Source organism: Eleutherodactylus coqui, chromosome 4 (assembly GCF_035609145.1).
Source record: "Eleutherodactylus coqui strain aEleCoq1 chromosome 4, aEleCoq1.hap1, whole genome shotgun sequence".
Classification (NCBI taxonomy): domain Eukaryota; kingdom Metazoa; phylum Chordata; class Amphibia; order Anura; family Eleutherodactylidae; genus Eleutherodactylus; species Eleutherodactylus coqui.
In genome coordinates, this window is record NC_089840.1 from 201,927,052 (window position 1) to 201,953,361 (window position 26,310).

The 26,310-nt window shown below is 43.5% G+C and overlaps 1 protein-coding gene across 2 annotated transcripts in view; it reads left to right on the top strand.

The window, feature by feature from the left end:
• Nucleotides 1-26,310, top strand: part of LRRC20 (leucine rich repeat containing 20) — a 244,459-nt gene that overhangs the window by 116,660 nt on the left and 101,489 nt on the right. The gene's annotated exons all lie outside the window — the stretch shown is intronic.

Below are 26,310 nucleotides of genomic sequence, written 5' to 3' on the forward strand. Positions count from 1 at the left end.
AAAAACTGCCCCTTTTTTTCATTTTCGTCTTTCCCTGCCCACTTTCAAAAAAATCATAACTCTTTTATTTACCGATCATTCTAGCTGTCTGATGGCTTGTTTTTTTCGGGACGAGTTGTATTTTTCAATGGTATCATCTAATGTACCATATAATGTACTGAAAAACTTTTAACAAATTCTAAGTGGAGTGAAATGGAAAAATAAATTTCTGCCATCTTTTGGTGGGTCTTGTTTCTATGGTGTACACATTGCAGCAAAAATGACATGATAACTTTATTCTATGGGTCAGTACGATTATTATGGTACCAAATTTAGATTATTTTTTTAATAAAAAAACCTTTTTAAATATAAAATATTTTTGGGGAAAAACAAAATATTTTCGGCCAACAAACCTCTGACAACCATAACTTTTTAATGTTACCATCGACGTAGTTGTGTGAGCGCTCATTTTTGAGGCAAATCCTGTAGTTTCTGTTGGTACTACTTAAGAGTATATACGACTTTTTGAACGCTTTTTATTACAACTTTTTTTTTTGGAGAATAGGTGACCAAAAAAAGCATGTTTCTAGTTTTGGTTATTTTTGTATTCTGACAACTTGCACCGTCTGGGGTAAACAATTCACTACAATATGTTAGTGCCTGCCATGGACTTCTATCCCTCCTACCCTAGATGAATCCCTATTCCCCGAACTCTCAGCGTGATACCTCATCCTTAATTTTTTATTCTCCACTTACTTTGGCAATGCTTATATTTATTTGGACCTGCCAATAAAGTTACTTTGCATTGAATAGCATGCAGCGATTTTGCCTGTGTGAAAGAACAGCCATATGAATATCCTTCTAAAGTATAATGTGGGGTGTATTCCACAGATAGCACATTGTCAAAATACAGGGCCATCTGAATGGGCACTTATGTCTGTCTGTGAGATATACACAAATCCTCAGTTTGGGGAATTAGGTGTAAAGTAATGTAAATCATCCCTTTATGTCTTCTGTGGCCCAGTTTTCATTCAGAGCCTCTTGTGAAAACACAGATACACCCTAATTACATTTAGCAATGTTCATCGAGATAAGATCTGTAAGCCATGAAGGAAGGACTTTGAAGTCCAAGTTAGGTAAGAAGTTTATGGTGAGAAAGGCTAAATTGAACACTCTTTTCCTAAGCAGTTTGTCAAGTGCCAAAGTCCTCTTAAAACAGAAAGTACTTGTATGTTCATATCCAAATATTTCTCTTCTGGCGAAGACCTAGTCATCATCTTTTGTATAGATCACAAGTCCAAGAAACAAATGGAGCCTGCCATTTAATTACTTGACGATGGTATTGCCCATTGTGGCCACTGGTCAACAATGTGCAGCTTGAGCAAAAACTCTGCCAAGACCACATATACTCACAATAACCAACTCTATGACATGCATGCATAAGGAATACGGGTTCAAAGAAATACATTCCCAATGTATTTTCCTCATTACCATGTAGGTTCATCAGGGAACCAGGAAGCAGACACCAAAAAACAGGTGCTCCATGAAGGTAGATTAGGGTGTTGGTAGGGTCATGTGTTACCCTTTGTCCATTATGAATGTTTTTTGCTTTATCGACACATAATTAAATATATATGTTTTGATCACTGTTTGAACTTGGAATAATTGTGCTTCTCAAGGCCAAATATGTGTTACTGAGGATTGCCACCCTAGGAGTCAGTCTGTGCTTGCACCAGGGAACTTTACCTTACTTTACTAGTACAAGCCGAAAGCACACTGCAGCAATTAAATGTTGCATCGCAAAATAGACAAACCATAAAACTCGTGGCACACTATTACCCATGACTGCAATGTGTAATTGGTTAACAGTTACTGTAATGCCAGTAATTTAACAGTTTGCAGCTGATATGCCTCATATGCTGGCTCCAGATGTTGGACGCGGTAGCCCGTTCTACAACGTTTAATTTGTCGTTAGCATTTGTGAGTTTTACTGTTAAAAGTCTGTAAAATGACAGTTTGAAAGCTGTCATGTTCTTCACCTACCTCGCTCAAACTGTAGCTTGTTGCTCACGTTTTCTGAGTGCTAACAATTCTTAGCCCGTGTTAAAGTGGAACACAGCAAGCTGATCTCCAAATCTCTATCCACATATTTGACACTTATGAAGAACATAATCCCCCTGGTACTTACTGTCTGCAATTAACTAACATATGCTTCATTTGCTTGAATGCACTTTAATTTCCGTGAAAACAGCATTTAACTTCTTAAAACGGAATAATTGAGTCTTACATTATTCATTCCATTTCTGCTGAGCAATATCACTCAATGGAATATTTGCCATTCTAATGAACAAACCGTAGCCGTAACGGATGGATGGACCAAAGATTTAAAGGAGTTGTCTTACAAAGACAACCCCGTCTTAAAATGTCGATTTGGCAATCAGCTAATCGCTGTAGGTACAGCTCCTCTCACCCCTGCTGCATTTAGGCACACCTATTACTGCAGGGTTAATGTAGTATTACATGGAGGCATTCAGATAAATAGTTGTCCATGTAATACCACAATATTATTTTTTTACATAATCTCCCTGCTTTGTCTGTCAACAAGCTTTCATATTCCCTCAAATGTTTTAGGCTGAGCTGTGAGCCATAAATGGACTGCTGTCTTCACCTCTACTTCATCAGATGTAAATCTTCAACCTCTTAGGAATTCGTTCAGGGGACCCAACAGATGATAGTCCGATCGGGCAAGGTCAGGACTATAGGCAGGATGCTTTAACATCTCAAAACAAAGTTTTTGGAGAGTGTTGACTGTATAGGCAGCGGTGTGGGGGCATGCATTGTCTTATAACAACACAACAACCTTAGGTAGCAGTCCTTTGCATTTTGTGTGAATTTTAGGCTTTAGGTCTTCACTGATCATCCCACTATATAGAGCACTGTTGATTGTTGAACCTTTTACCTCATAATGCTCCAGTTCCTCCTCTATGGCTAACACTGGTGTGACCTTCCTTGAATTTTTTTATCCATTCATAGGTATCTCTTCACAATAAAACACTTTATCCATACTGTGCACAAAGTCTTTGATAAATTTGGGCACCAGACACACCCTCAGACTACAAAAAACTGCACATTGTTCTTCTTTCATGCAAATCACAAGTGGAGCAGCCATTATTTCTTGCACTGTGGTCAGAAATTAACTGACATAACACATTCAAAACGTCACAGCAGTGACTGGGGAAACCGTGACCTGCAGCGGAAAGAGTTAATAAGACAGTAGTTTTAATATAACTGGAGTGCAGATAATTTTTGACTCCCTTGTACAATTGCATTATATTAATTTCCCTAATAGCCGTAGGCAGTCTCTCCCATTTCCGGTGGTTAGTAGAACATGCTAACAGTGACTGCAAATTTGCCTTTTATACTAAAGGTGTTATTTAGTGTAGCCTGCAGTTCCACCCCAAGCGTTCAGAGTCCAGGCGTTACTGGTACTCCATCTTCAGTGTAATGTCTAAGTAAAGGCGCTTGCCCACTTACGTTTTTTAACGCTTCGATATCTCTGCGTTTTTTCACGCGATTGTCAAAGCGAGTTTCCAATGTTAAAAGCGCATCGCTCAAAAACCGTAAAGCACAAACCTGCAATGCTTTTTTTTTTTAAAAGGAACGTTTATTTAGCCAAAATAGATACATATACAAAAACAGCGGACACCAAAAAGAATGCACATCTTGTTGATACATCACAGTATATGAGAATTGAGAGAAAAAGAGGACAAAAGTAAAAACACTGAGTGTCTCGCATATTTGTGTGCATTTCTCATAAAACATAGTATTTGGCTGTTCATTTTCGCATTTATTTATCAACTGCTCATAATAAAACAAACCCAAACCAGGTTAGGGCTCCAAGCCTCGGAGTCCCAAAATACCAGGAGAGAAAGAAAGAGAAGAAAAAGAGAACAGGAGGACCCGCCCCCTCCGGTCAAAATAAACAAGGGGACATAAAGATTAGAGAAAACACCCCCCCCCCCTCCCAGAAAGAATTTTAACCCTCCTCCCTTAACCCCTTAACGACCGGGCCATAGTGTTTTTACGTCCTGCTGTTGCAGGACGTGTATGGAGGGAGGTAGCGCCGCTATCTCCCTCCATACAGCGCGGGCGTCAGCTGTTTATTACAGCTGACACCCGCTGGCAATAGCCACGCTCGGCCGTTCGGCCGATCACGGCTATTAACCCTTTAAATGCTGCTGTCAATTCTGACAGCGGCATTTAAATCCCCCGAACGCTGTTTGGGGGTCCCGCACGGCCCCCCTGCGGTGAGATCGGGGGATCCGTGCAGGTGTCATGGCAGCCGGGGGCCTAATGAATGGCCCCAGGGCTGCCTTAGCAGACTGCCTATCAAGACATCCACACAGGGTGGCTTGAAAGACTGCCAGTTTGTACATTGGAAGCACAGAGTTCACCCTGCAATGCATTTTTAACATTAGAAAGTGCCATTGGCAATCGTGTTAAAAAAACGCAGTGATTAGAGATGAGCGAGCGTACTCGTCCGAGCTTGATACTCGTTCGAGTATTAGGGTGTTCGAGTTGCTCGTTACTCGAGACGAGCACCACGCGATGTTCGAGTTACTTTCACTTTCATCTCTGAGACATTTGCGCGCTTTTCTGGCCAATAGAAAGACATGGAAGGCATTACAACTTCCTCCTGTGACGTTCCAGCCCTATACCACCCCCCTGCAGTGAGTGGCTGGGGAGATCAGGTGACACCCGAGTATTAAAATCTTCCCCGCCCGCGGCTCGCCACAGATGCATTCTGACAGAGATCAGGGACTGTGCTGTCTTGCTGTAGCTGCTATAGGGAGAGTGTTGGGTCTTATTTTAGTCTTCAAGAACCCCAACGGTCCTTCTTAGGGCCACATCTGACTGTGTGCAGTACTATTGAGGCTGCTTTTAGCAGTGTTGCACAATTTTATTTTTTTTTTGTATATCGGGCGTGCAGACCATAGCGTCCTCAGTCTGCAGTCATTTTACTCGGTATAGGGCCAGTACTGGTGAGGCAGGGACAGTGGGAAAGGTGAAAGAAATATACTGTCTATATAGGCAGCGGGCTTTTTCAAAATCATTGTGGAAAAACACTATTTTTGGGCTGCCTGTGACCGTCTTCAGTGTACTGCGTGTCTGCTGGGGGTAGTAGTCCTAATTAATACGCAGCTAAGCGTTACAGCAGGCTTTCGCAAAATTGTTTCCTGGCTCTGCTGTGCCCGTTACATCACCGCCGTCATAGCGCCAGAGGGAAACAGTATACAATACATACGCTGCATACAGTATCTGTCTGGTGTTTCAGCTCACCATTTAAAAACCTTGAAGCAAAATACTTAAGGCCTACCACTGCCCTTTGGCCACTTGACTGCTTCTGCGCTGTGAATTCCACTAGCTCAGTACTACGCACCTACGTCTCACTACAGGCGTGCGCAAAATTGTTTCCTGGCTCTGCTGTGCATTCCGTAAGTGAAGTCAGCCTCCAACCACAGGCCAATAAGCGGCACATTTAAATACAGCGTTCTGTTTCTGCTGTACTGGTAATACACCATGCTGAGGGGTAGGAGTAGGCCTGCTGCAACGGGAATGTTACTGTGGCCTGTCTTGACTGCTACTGCTACTGAAATGGAACTAATACTGTGCTCCCCCTATACTGCTGCTTCGGAATTGTTACTGGGGCCTGTCTTGACTGCTACTATTACTGAAATGGAACTAATACTGTGCTCCTCCTATACTGCTGCTAGTGATATGTTACTGGGGCCTGTCCCTAATGCTACCGCTGAAATGTTACTAATTCTGGGCTCTGCCTATACCGCTGCTAATGCTATGTCACTGGGGTGTGGAAACAGAGGCTTCCCAAAGACATGATGGTGGCGAGGCCATTTCCCACCAACGCGATTACTGTTAAGGTGCATATAACCACGGACACGTGGAGAGGACACGTAGTGCCTCAAAAACATTCCCCTCCTCCTCCAACAATGAAAACATTCTTGGCAAATACCTTTGCATTGGTCCGTCTGGTGGCAGTCCAAGAATTTCACCTTTACTGACACAACAAGAGAGCCCCCCCACCATCCCCCCGCCACGGCCCACTTAATCCTGGCCGCATTCCGAAAACCAACTAAATAAAACCGCTCTACTAGGTCCGCAGTCGCCACCACATTCCCACCAACGCGGTTACTGTTAAGGTACATATTACCAGTCTGACTGGGGCATGTACTGTGGGCCGAAGCCCACCTGTATTGTATGTGACGTTAGCTCTGCTGAGCAGGGCACTGCAATGGGATACGTTTATGTACCGCCGATGGGTTCCAGGGAGCCACCCATGCTGTGGGTCCACGGGGACTTCACATTAGGGATTTGTACCTGCCAGTGTCTATGTATTAAAAACCCCGGTCAGACTGGGGCATGCAGTGTGGGCCGAAGACCACCTGCATTTAATCGGGCGTTACCTCAGCTGTGATGGGCACTGCAATGGGATATATTTATGTATGGCCGGTGGCTTCCTGGGACCCACCCATGCTGTCGGTCCACACGGAGTTGTAACTGCATGTGTCTACTTATAAAGAACCCCAGTCTGACTGGGGCATGCAGTGTGGGCCGAAGTCCACCTGCATTTAATCTGACGTTAGCTCTGCTGTCCAGGGCACTGCAATGGGATTTGTTTATGTACCGCCGGTGGGTTCCAGGGAGCCACCCATGCTGTGGGTGCACACGGAATTCCCATTGCGGAGTTGTACCTGCCTGTGACTATTTATGAAAAACACCGGTCTGACTGGGGCATGCAGACCCCTTGACAGAATGAATAGTGTGTGGCACATGGGTTCCCAATTGCTATGCCCACGTGTGCAGCTCGTGATGGAGGTGGCACAGGATTGGATTTCTCATTGCTTCTGTACAGCATTGTGGGCTATTGCCCCGCACCTTTTAAAGAGGGTCGCTGCCTGGCCCTGCCAACCCTCTGCAGTGTGTGCCTCCGATTCCTCCTCATGGCAGACGCACTTATAAATAGACATGAGGGTGGTGTGGCTATGAGGCCAGCGTGTGGCATGAGGGCAGCTGAAGGCTGCGCAGGGACACTTTGGTGTGCGCTGTGGACACTGGGTCGTGTGGGGGGGTTGGGCAGCATGTAACCCAGGAGAAGTGGCAGCGGAGTGTCATGCAGGCAGTGATTGTGCTTTGTTGGAGGTAGTGTGGTGCTTAGCTAAGGTATGCATTGCTAATGAGGGTTTTTCAGAAGTAAAAATTGTTGGGAGGGGGGGGCACTCTTGCTGCTATTGTGGCTTAATAGTGGGACCTCGGAACCTGAAATGCAGCCCAACATGTAGCCCCTCGCCTGCCCTATCCGTTTCTGTGTCGTTTCCAGCACTTTCTTGGGTTTTGCAGATTTTCACAAATGAAAACCTTAGCGAGCATCGGCGATATACAAAAATGCTCGGGTCGCCCATTGACTTCAATAGGGTTCGTTACTCGAAACGAACCCTCGAGCATCGCGGAAAGGTCGTCTCGAGTAACGAGCACCCGAGCATTCTGGTGCTCGCTCATCTCTAGCAGTGATATTGCAGCTTTAAAAAAAAAAAAAAAAACGCAAGTGCGTGGGAGCCCTAAAGCCAGATGCACATAGCCTGGTTGGATCCAAACCTGTGCGACCTCTCTGGATTTGCTGTGAATGTACTGGCCGACGCAAATGGGTAGTGCAGAGAATACGGTGCCGGCAATGACGCAGATGCGTGGCGACTTTTAAATTGACATTTCAGAATCGCCGCAGGTCAGACGGCTTCCATTGACTGCAATGGAAGCCGTTCGTGCGCATCCTGCATGAAAATAGAGCATTTTGCAATTTTTTTCCCCCTCTACAAGCGGAAATTGCAAGTGATTTTTACTTGTGTGCGTGGAAGAACCATTTTACATCGCATGCTATGCACGGACATTGCTGTGGAATCTATGGCCAGACGCCGTGTTCATTGGGCCTAAATGATAGAATGGACCAATGCCACCCTCGTATACACAGATTATGTGATAGGAGGAGGCACAGAGGCTGTTTCAGTGTGCCGATGAGCATTGTAATAGATGCTCTGCTCCTTTCATTCATACACTTGTACGGGGAGAAATACAGTCCTTTTAAAAAGCGCTGTTCCTTTAAATTATAAAGTGTCAAGTTGTTTTCCTCTTGATTTGTAGTCCTTCCTTGTAATTGTCTGTCCTTCACTTGTCAGCTCTGCATAGAGGGATAGAAGCTTTAGCTGCGATGAGAAAGCTTAGCTCGTGAACCAGCAGGGAACAGCGTGTCAGAACTGCTATGGCAGTGACATGATATTGACACCAACGCCCTGGGCACTGAGGGAAGAAAGGAGATATTTGCCTGACCTCTAGGCCGTATTCACAAGGCCTAGAGCAAGTTGTACCTGAGATTTCCGGGAGCAACTTGCATCGCACAATGACCCCCCTATGTTGTGCAAGGCACCACTCATTACATGTCCAATTCTTGTGTGAGATGCATACAAAATAGGTCATGCAGTGAATTTTCAAACTCGGACCGTCTGTCTGAGGGAAGAATTGTTTATATAAATAAACCCATTTCAATGAATGGGTTCATTTTTCATGCAACTGTTGTCCATCTTGGATTTGGACAGAACTTGTGTAAGAATAACAACCATGTGGATACGACCTCTGGAGGAGGTAGAAAGAGGAATGCTCAGAAAGTATTAGGGTGCAACGGGAGCACTGTTCCCTCTAAGCTGTTCACTCTAGAACTAACAAAAAGTCAAACGTTCCAAACTATGTGGCAAGTAAAGCTGTTATGGGGCTCATTAATCGGTATCAATATGCCGTTTTACCTTTTTCCTCTCCAGAACGTAAAGCTTAGATGGAACAGTGAATGGGAGAGTGTCATAAATAAGTTAATGAAGTGCAGGGGAAGGGGGAGCGGAGTGTGGCATGGAAGCCACATGGAATGCAGTGGTACCCCTGCTACTGTGTAGAGAGGAGAGTAGGCCCACAGTCCTTTGTAAAGAGAGCCTATCCTTTGGGAGAAGTGTCATCAGAGCCACAAGTGATAGTATTCATAGTGAGGCTATATGCAAGCACCACATCAAGAGGGGGCTGCTGCAAGGAATGAAGGAGAGTGCAGATGAGACCGTGTACAGACCGTCATGCTGTGATTGACCCAGGCCAGATTGTTGCCAGAGAGACTCTTGAGTATGGTAGTAAACAGTGAGGGACATGTCCTCTGAGAATTGTAGAGAAACTGTGGATGGTGAAAGCTAGAATGAAAGAGCATCCGTTCTGGTAACTGACCATAGCATTGATCCTGTCGGGAAGATTCCCTGAGTTTAAAAGCTGATGACGAAATGATACTCCTCCTAATGGTGGTATTCTGCCTTTATGTAAATTGGACTGATGCTGTGATTTCCCAATTGAGCTTGGAACACTACTCGGGGCTGCTGTAACTAGCTATGGGCCAATTCAGTAGAGGGTTGTTCTGAGTCCATGAAGGTTAAAGGGGTTGTCCCGCGAAAGCAAGTGAAGTTATACACTTCACTTCTGTATGGCCATATAAATGCACTTTGTAATATACATCGTGCATTAAATATTGGCCATACAGAAGTTATATACTTACCACCACCCCCCACCCCCACCCCCACCCCGGTGTTGGCGTCCCCGTCTCCATGGCGCCGACCGAAGCCTTCTTCTCCCCCGATTAGACGCGCTTGCGCAGTCTGCTCTTCGGTCCCGTTGAATGGGGCCGCTCCGGCGTGCTCGCGCCGCACAGCCGGCATGCGCATGGGCAAACGACCTGTCCGGCGCGAGCACGATGTATATTACAAAGTGCATTTGTATGGCCATACAGAAGTGTATAACTTCACTTGCTTTCGCGGGACAACCCGTTTAATGGTGTAGTGGCCATGAGGAATCCCGGAAGTGCAGAGCAGAGTTTCTCTACTAGGTGACTATGACTTGTGTATGAGTGGAATAACAAAAGAAAAAAATGCTTAAGAGTGCAGATCAACACATACTGAAGAAGAAAAGTTAGAAAAGCATTCTCCTTTGTATATTGCACTGACAGTACAACATATAAAATAAGCCAAAATGCAGCTGCAGCTACTCCAGAAAGGATGGACACCGCCACCTCCACTAGACGATAAAAGCCAACAAGAAGGAAATCACAGGGCGCCGCTGCCAGGCACATGGAACATAGTTGTAGTAGGGGAAGAATACTTTAATTAGTGTAACTTGTTTCAGTGTCGGAGCGATGCCTTCGTCAGACCAAACAGAACAACAAAATCACAGTACACGTAAAAATAAAATGGCATGAATAAAGTGTGGCATTTGACACCATGTGGTAACCATTCATCAGTGAATCAGATCATTCATAAAATGTGATACCTCATTTAGACTGATTCAGTAGTGTACATATTTATAAAATAATACATGAATTAATAGATAAAATACTTTAATTGCATGCAAATATGTGTAAATGAATAAGACCAGTTAAAATCAAATACAAAAAGGGAAACCGAACAATATAAAAAAATTGCTAAAATCCACACAGCAGCCCATACAAAAAAACACAAATTATAAAATAGCCTAATTCCTGGGAAACAAAATCAACTCCTCAAATGAAATGATACTGCTCTAACAGGAGAGGAAAAAAATTATTAGGGTTATCCACTTAAAAATTAGTTTCTACAACATCAGTAAGGCCATTGGGATACAAAGTGCATAACTTATATATACAGCTCTGATGTCAGAGGCTGTTCTGCATATGTATGTAACATTATGCAGGACAGAGCTTTGATGCAGCGCTGTCCTGCATTTTGAAACATACATATGTGGAACAGCTTCCGACATTGGAGAGCTGTCCTGCATAGTGTTGGAAACACGTGTCGGACCTCGCCCCAACGTCGGAGCTATGCAGGGAAATCTGAATGTCAGACGAGGTCCGACACTGGATTTTAAAGGTTTAATATTGTATAATTTTAGTTTTATTTTATTTAGTTGAAACAGTTTTGTCAGAAGTCAGCATGTTATAATAAAATATGTATAAATACGTATGGAAAGCGCTGCGATCAAGCGCATGTCTGCTATGCTCCATTGAAAACAATCGGAGCGTTATACCACGATTAGCACAGGGCTCAGAATGTTAAAAAAACCCGGTGTAAGAGCAGACAAAGAGTTAGTTTTTCATTTGTTTCCTAGCAAGTAAATTAACAGCTGGAGCATCCTTTTGGATCACAGGCAATTTGCTCAGTACATAAGAATACATTCATTACATGCTGCCAAAATGGTACAGCATAAGCTGCTGGAATACGGTGCTGGCAAGGAAGACTTATATTTACATGCAGTTTTTATAACTACAATTACAGAAAACACTGTTTTCTGTAAATGTAAATACACATGGCAGTATGGCAATGCTGTGTGGATCTGCTGCCTTGGAACGTGACCTTGTACTGCTCAGGTTGGTTTAGCATGAGACTTGATAACTAGCATTAAGTTGGCCATATACTTTAGAACAGTTGTTCAGCTGACAGCGCTTAGCCAAATGTGCTTGTATTCTTTATACTTTTATGTTAATTCATTTTATGTAACAAAGCAGAAAATACTGCAGATGGTACAACTATACAGCACATATATGCAGCCAAAAGAATAAAAAAACAGGAATATACAATACAGTCAGCCATCAGGGTATACACCAATCCATCAGTCTACATGAAGACAGGACTCTGTAAAAACTACTTTAGAGCAAGAACCCAAGGTGCGCACACACCAGTCAGATCATATCTTATGAGCTGATAGTCAGTGGCAAGGCACCAGGCTCCTCAAATGGGAACAAATTTACAAGGGCACTTACAACTTTTGTAGACAATCTTCTCATAAGAGCCTGCTGGATTTATCTTCCATTACCGCAACTTTGGTGGTTGCGGGTTAATTTAATGCAAAGCAGTGGCTTTGCAAGAAAAAAACATTTTCTTGATAAATATACAGTGATAATGCATTAGGGACTCCAAATAAGTTTATTAGGGGATCCATAGGGATAGACAATCCCAGAATATCTAAAACAAGGGTTAGTACCCGCCTCCAGAAATCATTTAGGGATGAACATTCCCATGTCACATTCCAGAAAAAAAGGACAAGGATAGGATAGCACCTAGGATACAATGGGGACAGAATTCTGCCTATTTTATGTAGGCTCACTGGTGTTAAATAGGCCTGATGAATAATATACAACTGGGTATGCCTTACAAGTGTCCCAATTTATAAAAGCGTCGGAATAATCCGAGTGATCGTTGAGAAATAGAGCTAATTGTTCTGGGATTTTATTGTTACTCTCATTAAAGGATAACTAAAATGGATGGACCTTCCAATGTATGGGCCGTAAAGTTTTAGTGAAACCGAAGAATAACAGTGGAGGAGAGTGATCAGAGGGGTGCCTCAGTAAATATTCTATAGATTCAATAAAGGATAATCCAGAGTTCCCAATCATATAGTTGGTTCATGATAAGCAATGTCTCTGTATAGTGTGATAGGTTGCGCCACCCCAATTCAGCCAAAATCTTCCCAAATGCACTGGTGGGCTGGAGTTCTGTAGGTCAGATGGGGGCTGGAACTTATTCAATACGGGGTTTGACATGCGATTTAGGTCTTCCATACATAATAGTTTAGCAGTTGGGTATTGGATGGCAAAAAAACCGCTGCCTGCTGTAAGATTTAATGCAAAGTTAGAGGGGAAGATAAATAACTAAAATGACAAATAATACATTTAATCTTAGCAGCTGTAAACACAGGGCCCTTAGCGCCCTTCAGGGTTGACATTAGGAGAGATTGCCTCCCACTTGACAGACTAGTACACTATCAGAGAATCTTTCCAGAAAATGCAGTGTGATAGTAGTGCTGTGCCCAATATACCCAAAATTTATAGAGCCGTTGTACAGTGTCTTTACTACGATGTGTCTCCTGAGTGTCTTGGCTGCAAATCATTGATAAAATCAAGATACGTTTGCTAGGCGAATCCAAGCCCCTTAACATTCCACGAAAATAGCTTACAATCAGCCATACTGAATATTTAGCAAGGTGTTAACCGGACAGGTATCTCCATCCCTCCTGAGCAAACCCCCATACATGGTAGAGCTGTAAAATATTTTACAAGGCTATCAAGTTATACCCCATCTCTGCAGTGTCACTATAGACTTTATCTATAAAAAGAAACAAATAAGTTTGCAATTAAGTAGTCAGGCCAAATGGAAAGATGGAACAATGCCTCTACAGCGTCACGTATTGGAAGGCAGCATTCCTGCAAGTCATTGTCAGACCTTTTTAACCAGCCTTGTAACAATGACTAGTAATTATGAGCCAAAGACAGAGTCTTCTCCAGAAGATAACCATGTGCAGACAGCTGTTTTGGGGTGATTGCCCCTCATCAGTGTGCAGCAGGTTTCTGGCTTGGCTAGTGAGAGGCCTGTGATGTGGGTCAGGAAGAGTATTGTTTCTCCTTATGGAGAAGTTGTGAGGAGACTTAAAAGGTTATCCTTGCTCCTCTGGCAAGTATGCAAATAGGAAGAGGAAACGATGCCTCTACAGCGCCAACTATTGGAAGGCAGCATTTGCAAGTCATTATTAGACCTTTTAACAAGCCTTCTAATAATGACTGGGAATTATGAGCTAAAACCTCAGTCAGGCTAGTAATGGGCTCTGGTGGAAATGGTAATTGTTCAGTATATTGGCTGTGTTTACATTGAACATATCGTTCAAATTCGAATGATCTATTGATGAGCGATAATCGTTCTACTTTTACTATTGAGTCTGAATGAAGGTAGTTAAGCAGATAGACAGCGCGTAGTCTGAGCTGCACCCTTTCAGCAGCTAAAAAGGGCCGGAAGCAGTGGCTTCCCAATGGGAAGACTAGCACAAGATGGCGGCATCACATGGGGATCTTCAGCCAGCTAGCTAGTGGCACACTGACTCACACTACAGATCTTTCAATGTCTAGTTTGCAGCACAGGTGGCTATTGCTGATCAATGTTGCTGAGCTCCAACATGAAACAGACAGAAGGTGGCAGTCTGAGCGGGGAGTGGAACACGACCTGGCTGTGAGGAAAGACGGACTGCGAGAAGGATTTTCCTTCCTCAGGGCTCCTTTGTCATCCAAGGTTCACTGTCCTGGGATGTTCACTTCTCTGGTAACAAGCTTTGCTGGTCAAGATAACCTCAGGATATGCCACAACAACCAACTCTATGTAGCAGCTATCTACATGTGTCCTACCATGAGTACTAGCCATACCCCTGTGCTCTTGTTAGGGGAAGAGGAGTGAGACACTGGCAGACATCTTTTGTAATGCACAGTGGAAGTGAAGGAAAAAGAAAAGTGATTCAAGGCACAACAACTCCGAAAAACGGTGATGATTATACAATAAGAAGATTTATTTAATACGAGATGGATTTAATATGCTGGTAATACTCTATATTTAAAAAAATCATCTTATTATACCATCACCTTTTTTTGGAGTTGTTGCGCCTTGAGCCACTTTTCTTTTTCTTTCACCTCCATCTTGCACTCCTTGACCTGTCTTGTACAGGTATACGTCTGGCCGGCAGCACATCCCATGTACACTTGTATCGTTATTCACTAATGATCATATCTACCCACGGAGTAGCTCCACTACTTTTCTTTCACACCTCTTATAATGGGCAGTGAGCATTTTAATTATGAAAAATGAAAAAGAAATTAATATATTTAGTCTTAAGAAGAGACGTCTAAGGAGGGGACATATATATGTTGGCTAGTACTACATTGGTTAATTATCCCTTTATGACCAGCTCAGATTTACTTGGGTTTATGTGCTCTCAAATTAGTCAATTTTCCTGTCAGTATAACTGAATACACAGGGTAATGGCAATGTCGCAGAGATGCTACAGGTGATGATGCGCTGATGGATCATGGAGTTTTATCAGGGCACAGAGAAAGTGTGCATGAGGAAATCTCAGCATCAAGATGGTGCCTAATAAGTATCAAACAGGAGGATGCACTGCATGGAAGAGACTGCAATACTCAGACAAAAACTCCAGAGTGTGACAGGCAATCAGTTGAAGGGTACAGAATGGAAAAATGTTTTCACTGGAGTGGCCCCTTACTCTCCAGAGGCAACAAGGCTTTCTTCACCATAAGAACTGTGATTATGTGGCTTAGTTAACCCAGGAGTTGGCCAATAGCAGTAGTAGGTGAAGACTTTAAAATAGGCTTAAGTGATTTCTTAGAATAAGATCACCTTAATGTTATATAAACGCATTGGGTTCTTGATTGTCGATCCAGTTCAAGCAAAAACACATGGGTCCAGCCCGGCTATAGACATGTAATATCTACATTAAAATTGCATAACTGTTATACTAGCTGCATAAAAATGCAAGGTTCTTAGACGCACGTGTTTTGATCAAGATGTGCTATCTGTCACAAGCGAGACTGATTTTTCACCCATTCTGATCGCCACATGGGATTAGAAGAGAAATTTCCTTTTTTTGGAGATTGGCGCATACCTTTATGATTTTTTTGTATTAGGAGGTAGCAAAGTTCTAAAGTTTACTCTGATTTCATCCCTTTGTTCACAATTTCTTCCATTTCCTGGATGAACCTGTGTCTTTTTTAGTCATACTACGTATCTGTTTGTAACCTGTATGTGCCTTATTACATTTTGGACCAGTTTGCCTGGGTAAGATTATGAGGGTTAGTCCACATGTGGCTGCCACAGTGCCAGCCGTGTGTAGCTGTAAGCCAAGCTGATTTTGCCACAAATTAGCACAGTTTTAAATTGATTGTGGTCATTATCAATTGGTTTGAAAACCACACAGACATAGTCTTTACTTGTGGACTTAGATCATATTTACACGGTCAAGAGCTAGTTTCACTTGAGATTCTTGGGCGAAACTTGCATTGCACAGCACACAGGCACCCTGTCCATGTGCTGTGTCCGATGTGCGGGAGACCGCATATTGCAAGTCTGCATGAAAATAGCGCATGCTGTGATTTTTCAATCTTGCACTATTGGCGTGAGCGAAAAATCGTTTATTTACATTAAACCATAATAATGGGCTATTACAACACGCAATTTCTGTGTGTCCTGTAGTTGCACAGAACTCGCTAGTTATTCTTGGCTGTGTAAATGTGCCTTTTACCAGGTAAATGCAGAGGCAAAGGCAACGCTTCCAATTAGTTGTAAGCGAATGACACAGGTACACCAATAGAACATTCTGATTAGTTTAATACAATACAAGGGACATTGCTTAAAAAAATGAAATTGCTCAGTATACAATTATTTTGTTACTTTCTTCTCCTTTTTGTTTCTTTAGTGAAGAGAAAGTTAATGCTTTGAATATATTAAGTATAAAGGCTGTTCATCTAGAAAGGTTCTTTGTTACAAATGGGAATTCGACATCATTCTGTAGAAACAGCTGTGTCCCCTCTTGTAAGGCTAAAAGTTTTGGTGCTTTCGTGACTAAGAAGATAATGAGCGCTTAAGCGCTCTAAATTATATGTAAATTTGAACACAAGTGGAGATTTTTTTTGAGACGTTAACTTAAAGGGGTTGTCCCGCAGCAGCAAGTGGGTCTATACACTTCTGTATGGCCATAATAATGCACTTTGTAATGTACATTGTGCATTAATTATGAGCCATACAGAAGTTATAAAAAGTTTTATACTTACCTGCTCCGCTGCTGGCGTCCTCGTCTCCATGGAGCCCGCCTAATTTTCGCCGTCTAAAATGGTCGAATGGCCAAATTAGACGCGCTTGCGCAGTCCGGGTCTTCTGCTTTCTTCAATGGGGCTCCTTGTAGCTCCGTGTAGCTCCGCCCCGTCACGTGCCGATTCCAGCCAAGCAGGAGGCTGGAATCGGCAATGGACCGCACAGAAGAGCTGCGGTCCACGGAGGAAGAGGATCCCGGCGGCCATCTTCAGCCGGTAAGTATAGAAGTCACCGGAGCGCGGGGATTAAGGTAAGCGCTGAGCGGTTTTTTTTTTACGTCCCTGCATCGGGGTTGTCTCGCGCCGAACGGGGGGGGGGGGGGTTGAAAAAAAAAAAAAACGTTTCGGCGCGGGACAACCCCTTTAATTAGTTACTCTCCTAATCTCTGCAGAACTTCATTTTCTTAATTATGGATTAAAGGTGCCATTAATGCTATGTTGTCTCTTTAATGATATTAAACTTTTAATGGTACATGCTAAAGATTTATCCTCTTGTCATAGTCTATAGAAATATACCTAAAAGTTTTTTTTTTCTATACAATAAGCAACTAATGTAGCAAATAATTACATCCTTAACTCAAATCCCTTTAGTAATTTATAACAAATATGAACAGAATGTAGTCTAGTTTTATATGGCACAGGGATCAAGAATACATGAAGCAGCCAAGTGTGTTTACAAATGATAGCTAAGAGACTCAAGCCTCTAAGACTTCCGGCAAACAGCTGATTTTGCTAGGGCTTGTTGCCATCAGCTAATCTTTTCCTTTTCAGCAAAATTAAATGTAGTATAATCCATCAGCCATTCAGATGTAATACATGGGTAGCCAGTGGAAGAAACACAGCTTAACAACTCTGATCCATAGAGGAGGTTCCTAATAGTGCATATGAACAGGAGTTGCTTTGATGGTACTACACATTTCAAATGCATAGACATTAGAGATGAGCGAACGTACTCTTTTAGGGGATTTCGCAATCGAGTATCGCTTTTTTTGAGTAACTGACTACTCGGGCGAAAAGATTCGGGGGGCGCCGGGGGTGAGCCGGGGATTGCAGAGGGGAGTGGGGGGGGAGAGAGAGAGAGCTACCCCCTGTTCCCCACTACTACCCCCCGCTCCACCACGGGGCACCCCGAATCTTTTCGTCCAAGTAGTCAGTTACTCGAAAAAAGCGATGCTCGATTGCAAAATCACCCTAAACGAATACATTCGCTCATCTCTAATAGACATTTCTTCTTGTAAGTAGCTGCAAATCCACCATCAATGCATCACTCTGCTAACCAAGATGCATGGGCTGTGAGTTCACGTTACTGGATGGACGAAAAAACCCATCCTGGTTTATTCAACATTACAAGAGGAAACGTGTGGCTTTGGCTCCACAGAACCTTTCTCAAGCAAATGCATAGCAAAGCTCATGTAAATGGTACTAGACATCAATGAATTCACTAGTGACATCACCAAATGACAATTATGTAATTCATAGAAATATAAAACTGAATTAGTACACATTCAAAAGTGACTTGTACAATCAATGCATATTATTACACTGGGGGAAAAAAACTAAAAAAAATTCACAGTGCCTGGAATTTTTGACCTGGCTCTTTTTGTGCTGTTGATTCCGAAAATACCATCCATTTCTTTCTAGGAGCTCTAGTTTTTGAGATATTCCTGATGTCATTATCTGTTTTTGCATTTGCTTACTATTAGTACATATAATACATATCGCCACCACTGCACATCAAATGTGGTTTAATGAAACAATGTGTAAAGACATTGAAGAGAAATTGAACATTTTCTTTTGTAAAAAATTTCCTTTGATGAGCATAGAGAAACTTAAAGCAGATAAATTCAATGGACCACGAATCCGAGAACTCATGAAAGACCAGCATTTCCAAGATTCCGTGGACAACTTTAGGGCACATGCATGGTCGTTGTTTTGTTGGGGTTGTAAATCATTTCATTGGGAACTATAGGGTCGTAAACTTCTGGTTCTGAACGCTTGGTTTTGGATCAATTTCCAGATTGTCTTAGTGAAGTATATAATGACTAGAGTGAATAATTTCTGGTCAAAATAAGGACTGTGGAAGAGCAGTTTTGCAGGCAATAGGATACATGGAAGAACAGTACTGCGGACGATGGTATCCATGGAAGAACAGTGCTGCGGATGATAGGATACTTGGAAGAACAGGAATGCGGACGATAGGATACATGGAAGAACAGTACTGCGGACAATGGTATCCATGGAAGGACAGCGGTGCGCACGATAGGATACGTGGAAGAACAGTAATGCGGACGATAGGATAGATGGAAGAACAGTAGTGTGGATGATAGGATACGTGGAAGAACAGTACTGAGGACGATGGGATACGTGGAAGAACAGCGGTGCGCATGATGGGATACATGGAAGAACAACGGTGCGCATGATGGGATACATGGAAGAACAGCGGTGCGCAAGATGGGATGCGTAGAAGAACAGCGGTGCGCACGATGGGAGGCGGGGAAGAACAGCGGTGCGCACGATGGGAGGCGTGGAAGAACAGCGGGGCGCACGATGGGAGGCGTGGAAGAACAGCGGGGCGCACGATGGGAGGCGTGGAAGAACAGCGGGGCGCACGATGGGAGGCGTGGAAGAACAGCGGGGCGCACGATGGGAGGCGTGGAAGAACAGCGGGGCGCACGATGGGAGGCGTGGAAGAACAGCGGGGCGCACGATGGGAGGCGTGGAAGAACAGCGGGGCGCACGATGGGAGGCGTGGAAGAACAGCGGGGCGCACGATGGGAGGCGTGGAAGAACAGCGGGGCGCACGATGGGAGGCGTGGAAGAACAAGTAGTACGGATGATGTGATACGCATATAATGGCGGACTACTGGTGAAACATCAGGCGCAAATGTCCAGGAAAATCTCATTGCAGGACCTCACAAAAATGTAGCTTCACTGACATATCAATGCAGAAACTTTTGTTTCATTCGTGTTCAAGGCTTCTTGGGATTTATCTTTGTATCTTTTGATTGGCAGTCATTACATGTATAATACCATATGTGTACATGTATACATTTATATGGACATATGTCAGATCTTGATAAGCAGACCTGATTGAGAAAAACTAATGTCATTTTCAGAATCTATGACCCCAAAATACCCCAAAAAGGTTCTGACATCTGAGTAACCAAAAATTGTGTTCCTCAGAGTTATCACTACATATCAAAAAATGACCTATGCTTCTAGGGAGATGGTTATGCATTTATAATTTATCTGTAATTTAATAGATATATAAAACAAAGTTTATCATGAAACCACGCTGTATATCTTAAATAAATTAATTATAATTAGCATCCACTTTGACAGAGTGCCATGTTATGTCAAGCAGGGTGTAGTAAGGTTTGGCATCTACACGTATTCAGAGTTCAGATCAGCTGCGTGTCTTCAAAAATCCAAGTGTAAATGCGCACAACCAAAGTCGCTACATAGTTGTCAGAAGTAAGTTCAAGTTGGCAAACAGTGCATATGACAGAATACAGACTTGGAAGAGAAAGGAGAGGCTGCATGTAGTAATAATATTAATCTTTATTTGTATAGCGACAACTTATTCCGTAGTGCTTCGAGGCACATGGGGAGCACAAACAGGAAAAATTACAGAAATTACAAAAGCTGCATATGGTATTAAATTATTTGGAAACAAAGGGAGTGGGGTGATACAGAAGGTACAGGGGCAGGAAGTGGAGCAAGGAGGACCACAGCAATGCGACGATAACATGCGATATACAGTTTTTAGGACACAAACGGGGTGTGGGTAGTGCAGTAGGTGCGGCGCAGGAAGTGTACATAATTGGCAAAAGTGAAACGCTATAGGGATGGGCAGGGGGCATGTTGTGGGGGTGGGGACTGGATCAGGAGGTTTGGTATGCTTCTATGAAGAGGTGTGTCTTTAAGGCGCGTCTGAAGTTCTGTGTGTCGGGGAATGTCTGGATGTTTTGGGGTAGAGCATTCGAGAGGATTGGTGCTGCGCTAGAGAAGTCCTGGAGGTGAGCGTATGAGGTTCGCATTAGAGGGGTGTTTAGTCTGAGTGTGTTGGAGCAGAGTGCACGGACTGGGTGATATATGGACAGGAGAGAAGCGATGTACGATGGCTCGGTGCCATGGTGAATATTATGGGTGAGGGTGATAAATTTGAATTGAGTTTTGTAGTGTATGGGCAGCCGAAGCAGTGGCTGGCATAGTGCAGAGGCGTCTGAGAAGTGGCTGGATAGGAAGATAAGTCTAGCTGCTGCATGTAGTATGGATTGGAAAGGGGGGAGAGTCTGTTGCGGGAAAGACAAATGAGCAGCGAGTTGCAGTAGTCGAGTCGGGAATGAATGAGGGGGACAACAAGTGTCTTTAGCATGTCCGTGGTGAGGAACTGCTGGATTTTAGCAATATTCCTGAGGTGCAGATGGCATGTTCAGACCAGAGATTGTATGTGGGGGGTAAAGGAGAGGTCAGAATTCAGTGTGACTCCAAGGTAGCTGGCGTGCTGTCGGAGGGTTGGGATGGTGCCAGATACTGATATTGAGATGTTGGGGGGAAGGTTGGGTTGTTTAGGGTGGAAAGACAGTCAGTTTTTCAGAGGTTAAGTTTGAGAAAAAGGAAAGATATATGGTGATAGAGACAGCAGACGTACAGTCGGTGATGTTTTGGAGGAAAGGTACAGCGATGTCGTGGGAAGAGGTGTATAACTGGGTGTCATCAGTTTAGAGGTGGTAATGTAGGCGGAATCTGTGGATGGTTTGTCGGATTGGGGCTGTGTAGATGGAGAAGAGAAGGGGGCCAAGGACAAGAGGAAGTAGAGAGGAGGTAGAGGTAGAGCGAAGGAGACTCTGAAAGAACGGTCAGAGGTAGGAGGAGAACCAAAAGACAGCTGTGTCCTATAGGCTGATGGAGCAAAGCATAGCAAGGAGGAGGTCATGGTCGACAGTGTCAAATGCAGCGGAGAGTTCAAGAAGGATTAGTTGGGAATAGTCACCTCTCAATTTGCCCGTCATCTGGTCATTTGATACTTTTGTGTGGGCGGTATTGGTCGATTGTAGGGAGCGGAAGCCAGACTGCATGGGATCGAGGAGAGAGTTATCAAAAAGAAAACGTGTAAGGCGAGAGTAAACCAGGCATTTGAGTAGTTTGGTGATAAAGGGCAGGTTACAGATGGGTCGGTAGTTGGCAGCATTGGTCAGGTCAAGGGTCGATTTCTTTAGCAGAGGGGATATAATGGAGTGTCTGAATGAGGAGGGGAAAATACCAGAAGTCAGGGAGAGGTTGAAAAGGGTGGTGAGGTGGGTAACGACACCCGGGGAAAGGGACCAGAGAACGTGTGAAGGAAGAGGGTCACTAGCAGATGTGGTGGGACGAGCAGCAGACAGCCGTCTGGAGACTTCTTCCTCTGTTGCTGGTTCGAGTACAGATAGTGAATGAGTGATGGATGCAGTGCTGAAGAGACCAGAATCAGGGCTAGCCTTGTAATGTTCTTCCTTTTTAGATGTTTTAATTGTTTTTTTTTTTTTTTTGAAGTTGGCCGATAGATGACTGCAACACTCAGAGACAGTAACATATTGATGAGTGGGCTAATGTTCATTGTGATAATGTAGAGCATGGTTCTTATACTGGAGTGTTCCACACTGGCTAAAATGAGCAGAAAATATTCATTAATTAACACAGTACCCCCGCTGATGGAATTCAACAGTGCTGACGGCACCACCTCTCAATATATTATCGAGGTGCCAACACACCTGACCACCGTGGTGTCTCCTCAGGCATGCAGTGTGATGTTTATTTATCACATGGACTTAGAACAGCTTAGTTCAATTCAAATGAATTGGACTGAGCTGCTATAGCAGACAGCCACAATACAGTGTACAGCGCTATGCCATTGATGCACTGATGCAGACACGGTACTCACTCCAAACATTTCTTTCTTTGAAAGTTGAAAGATATGGCATACCATAGGTAGAAATGACATTAAGATGTATGACAGGTGAAGTGAGTAATAATGAATACCTTGTGACAGTGGCATTGGTCAAAAAGGTAAGACATATTGGGCAGCAAGTGAACAGTCATTTGTTGAGGTTCCCTTGTTTTGCTCCTGTCCCTTCCCTCCACAGAATTCTTGTCACTTTGTTCCCCCATTCCATCTTATCCTCACAGAACCCTTTCATATTCTGTCTGCCTGCCCCCTACTTCTACAGAGTGTCTGACACATTGCGTCCGCCTCCTTTTAATCATCACACAGAACCGTAAGCATTATTTTCTTCTGCTCCCTCCGTTTCCAGAGCCCTAACCAGCTTTTGTTGTTTTACCCCTTTTACATACAAAGCCCTTGCTACTTTGTATGCTTCTGCTCTCTATTATCCCAGCAGAGTCCAGTATAGTACAAAAAACAAGGTGACATAATTTAGCTTAGAAAAATAAGCCTATCTATTAGATAGGGCTCATGGCGGAGATTCGGCGACGGCTCCTGCTCCCGGGATACTGCATCACCCGTGGAGAGGCGGCCTTATATTTGGGATGTGGTTGTGTTCAGAATTGGCCAATCACATTTAAACTCATGTTAAATAGTAGTACTTATAGCGATTCAGATTTACCCCATATAAAGTTCGGCTCTTTTAGGAGGATTTTCCTGACATCATCATAGTTGGTTCATAAAGAGCTTACAACACATCAAAGGAATCTGATTGTCGAAAGGTATCAGTCAGGAAAAGGGTACCAAAAAATTTCTGAGGCATTATATCTACCATGGAACACAGTGAAGACGATCATCAAGAAGTGCATTAAACTTGGCACAACAGTGACATTACTGAAAACAGGATGTCCCTGAAAAATTGAGGAAATGACCGGAAGAAAATTGGTCTACAACAACAATAAAGAAGCTGCAGGAATTTCTTGCCAGAACTGGTTGTGTAGTGCATGTGACAACAATCCCCTGTTCTTCATATGTCTGGGCTGTCGGGTAGGGGGGCACAATGAGAGCCTTTTCTAACAAACAAAAACATTGAAGCCCAGCTATGTATTTCGAAAAAACCTATATGTAATATGCTGAAAGTATGTATAAGAACGTGTTATGGTCTGATGACACCACGGGGAAACTTTTTGGCCATAATTCCAAAAGGTATGTTTGACATGAAGCCAACACTGCACATCACCAAATGAACACCATACCCACAGCAAATATGGTGGGGACAGGATTAAGCTTTGGGGCTGTTTTCTGCGGCTGGAACTGGAGCTTTAGTCGAGGTAGAGGGAATTATGAACCGTTCCATATATTAGTTCATTTTGGCACACAACCTTAAGGTCTCTGCCAAAAAGCTAATGTTGAAGAGGAATTTCACCTTTAAGCACAATGACAACCCAAAGCATACCTCCAAATTGGCAAAAGAATGATTTCGAGAGAAGATGATCAACGTTTTGGAATTGCGCAGCCAGAGTCCAGATCTAAACTCTATTGAAAATCTGTGGGTTGACCTGAAGAGGGCGGTACACACAAGATGCTCTTGCAATCTGACAGATTTGGAGCGCTTTCGCAAGGAATAGTGAGCAAAGTTTGCAAGTCAAGATGTACCATGTTGATAGACACCAACCAAAAAGACTGAATGCTGTCATGTGATAAAGTAAAAAAAAAAGTTAGAGTTTCAGCTGCTGTCACAAATCGCATCCATGAGGGAAAGTAAAACGGCTCACCCCCTGTCCTCCGCAATGTCCCGGGATTATATGGTCCGAAAACTACCTTCGGCCGTCTTCTGCGCATGCACACCAAAGGAAAAAATGGCTACACATGCGCAGAAGACCGGATCGTCAGGAGACATTTGAAATCTCCTGGCTACTGAAGGTGGCTACTAAAACTTTGGCCACAGAAGGACTCACACCACAGTAGATTTAAAATCTCTCTGCTCCCGGGTAGCATGTGTAGCCAATGGATAACAATGATCATTTAAAATAAAAACAAATTGTCAATAAAAGTTTGTTTCATCTCCCTTCACGGATCATATCCGTGAGGGAGGAGGAAATTACGTACCTAAGGCCCCATGGACCTTACCTCATCTTCTGCGCACGCACCCGTCGCCAAAATGGCGGGCGCATGTTCAAAAGCCGCGGATTGCCCAGGTAATTTTAAAATCTCCCTGCTCCTGACTACCAAGTATAGCAGAGAGCCTGAAAATCTCACGGTGGGCTACAGTACGCAGTCTCTGGTCATATGATTGCCACTTCCAATGGATAGCAGCGATCACATGAAATTAAAAAAAACATTAAATTTCACCTCCCGTCACGGATCTAATTCATCAGGCGAGGTAAAATTACACACCTAAAGCCTATGGAGGTGTCACCTAACGGGATCTTTATCCGCGGACTTTACCCCAACTTTGGAGCAATGACCCATCAGCAAAATAGTGGCCGTAAGCGCAGAAGCTGGGGAGAGTCCGGGAAATTTAAAATCTCCTTGCTACAAAACGCATGATGGCGATCACGTAAAAGTTAAAAACAGTTGAAGGGCATTGCTTCTTTTGGTTTGGGCCCCGTTCATACGGACATAAGAATAGGGCCACAATGGGTATGTCTCTGAACAGGGGACAAACAAGGGGTGCAAGTCTTCATTCATATGTGTTCTGTACAAAAAAAAAACATAATTGCAAAAAAAATGAAAATCGTAATTGTTTTTTTCTTCAGCTTTGCTTGGATTCATAAAAAAAAACTGTGGAGTCAAAATATGCAGTACAACCCTAGATAAATTTGTTAAGGGGTTTAGTTTTGAAAATGGGGTCATTTGTGGGGGTTCTCTGTCGCTTTAGCAGCTTAGGGGCTCTATAAGTGGGCAATGGGGCCTAAAATGCCTTCAAGCAAAATGCCTGTTCTGAATGCCACCGGCTGCTCCTTTCGGTTTGGGTCCCATTATGCAAACAGACATAAGATAAGGGCCACAATGGGTATCGATCCGAACATAGGACAAACAGGGGTATCCATTTTGGGGCGCAAGTCTTCATTCCTCTGCATGCTGTACAAAAAACATGGGGTCAAAATACGCAGTACACCCCTAGATCGAGCCTAAATCACCTTTAAGCAGACATAATATTAGGGCCACAATGGCTATTTTTTTGAATACAGGTCAAACAGGGGTATACATTTTGGGGTGTAAATCCTCATTTTCATGTGCACTATGGAAAAAAAAATGTGTCTTTAAAATGACATATTTGCAAAAATATGACCTTTTTATTTTTTTCTCCTCTATATTGCATTAATTCCTGAAAAAAAAAAACTGTGGGGTGTAGCAGTGCAGTGTCAGACTAGCCTGCAGAGGGTGCTAGATAGACATTCTGACACCTGCAAAAGGAGAGGTAGGGGTTAGTGTAGCAGGAAATGGTTGCATTTAAGCCAGTTCCTGCCAGAAGCAAAGGGGGAAGTTACAGCTTGACAGTGCAGGACAGGCTGCAAGCTGAGGTCCAGTGTGGACCAGTTGGGTCTGTCACCCGATCTGACGGAGGAAGAATCCCTCCAGACGCCCCAGGAGGGGTTAGTGACAGGACCACGTGGGTTTTGAACCCTAATGCTTGTGTGGA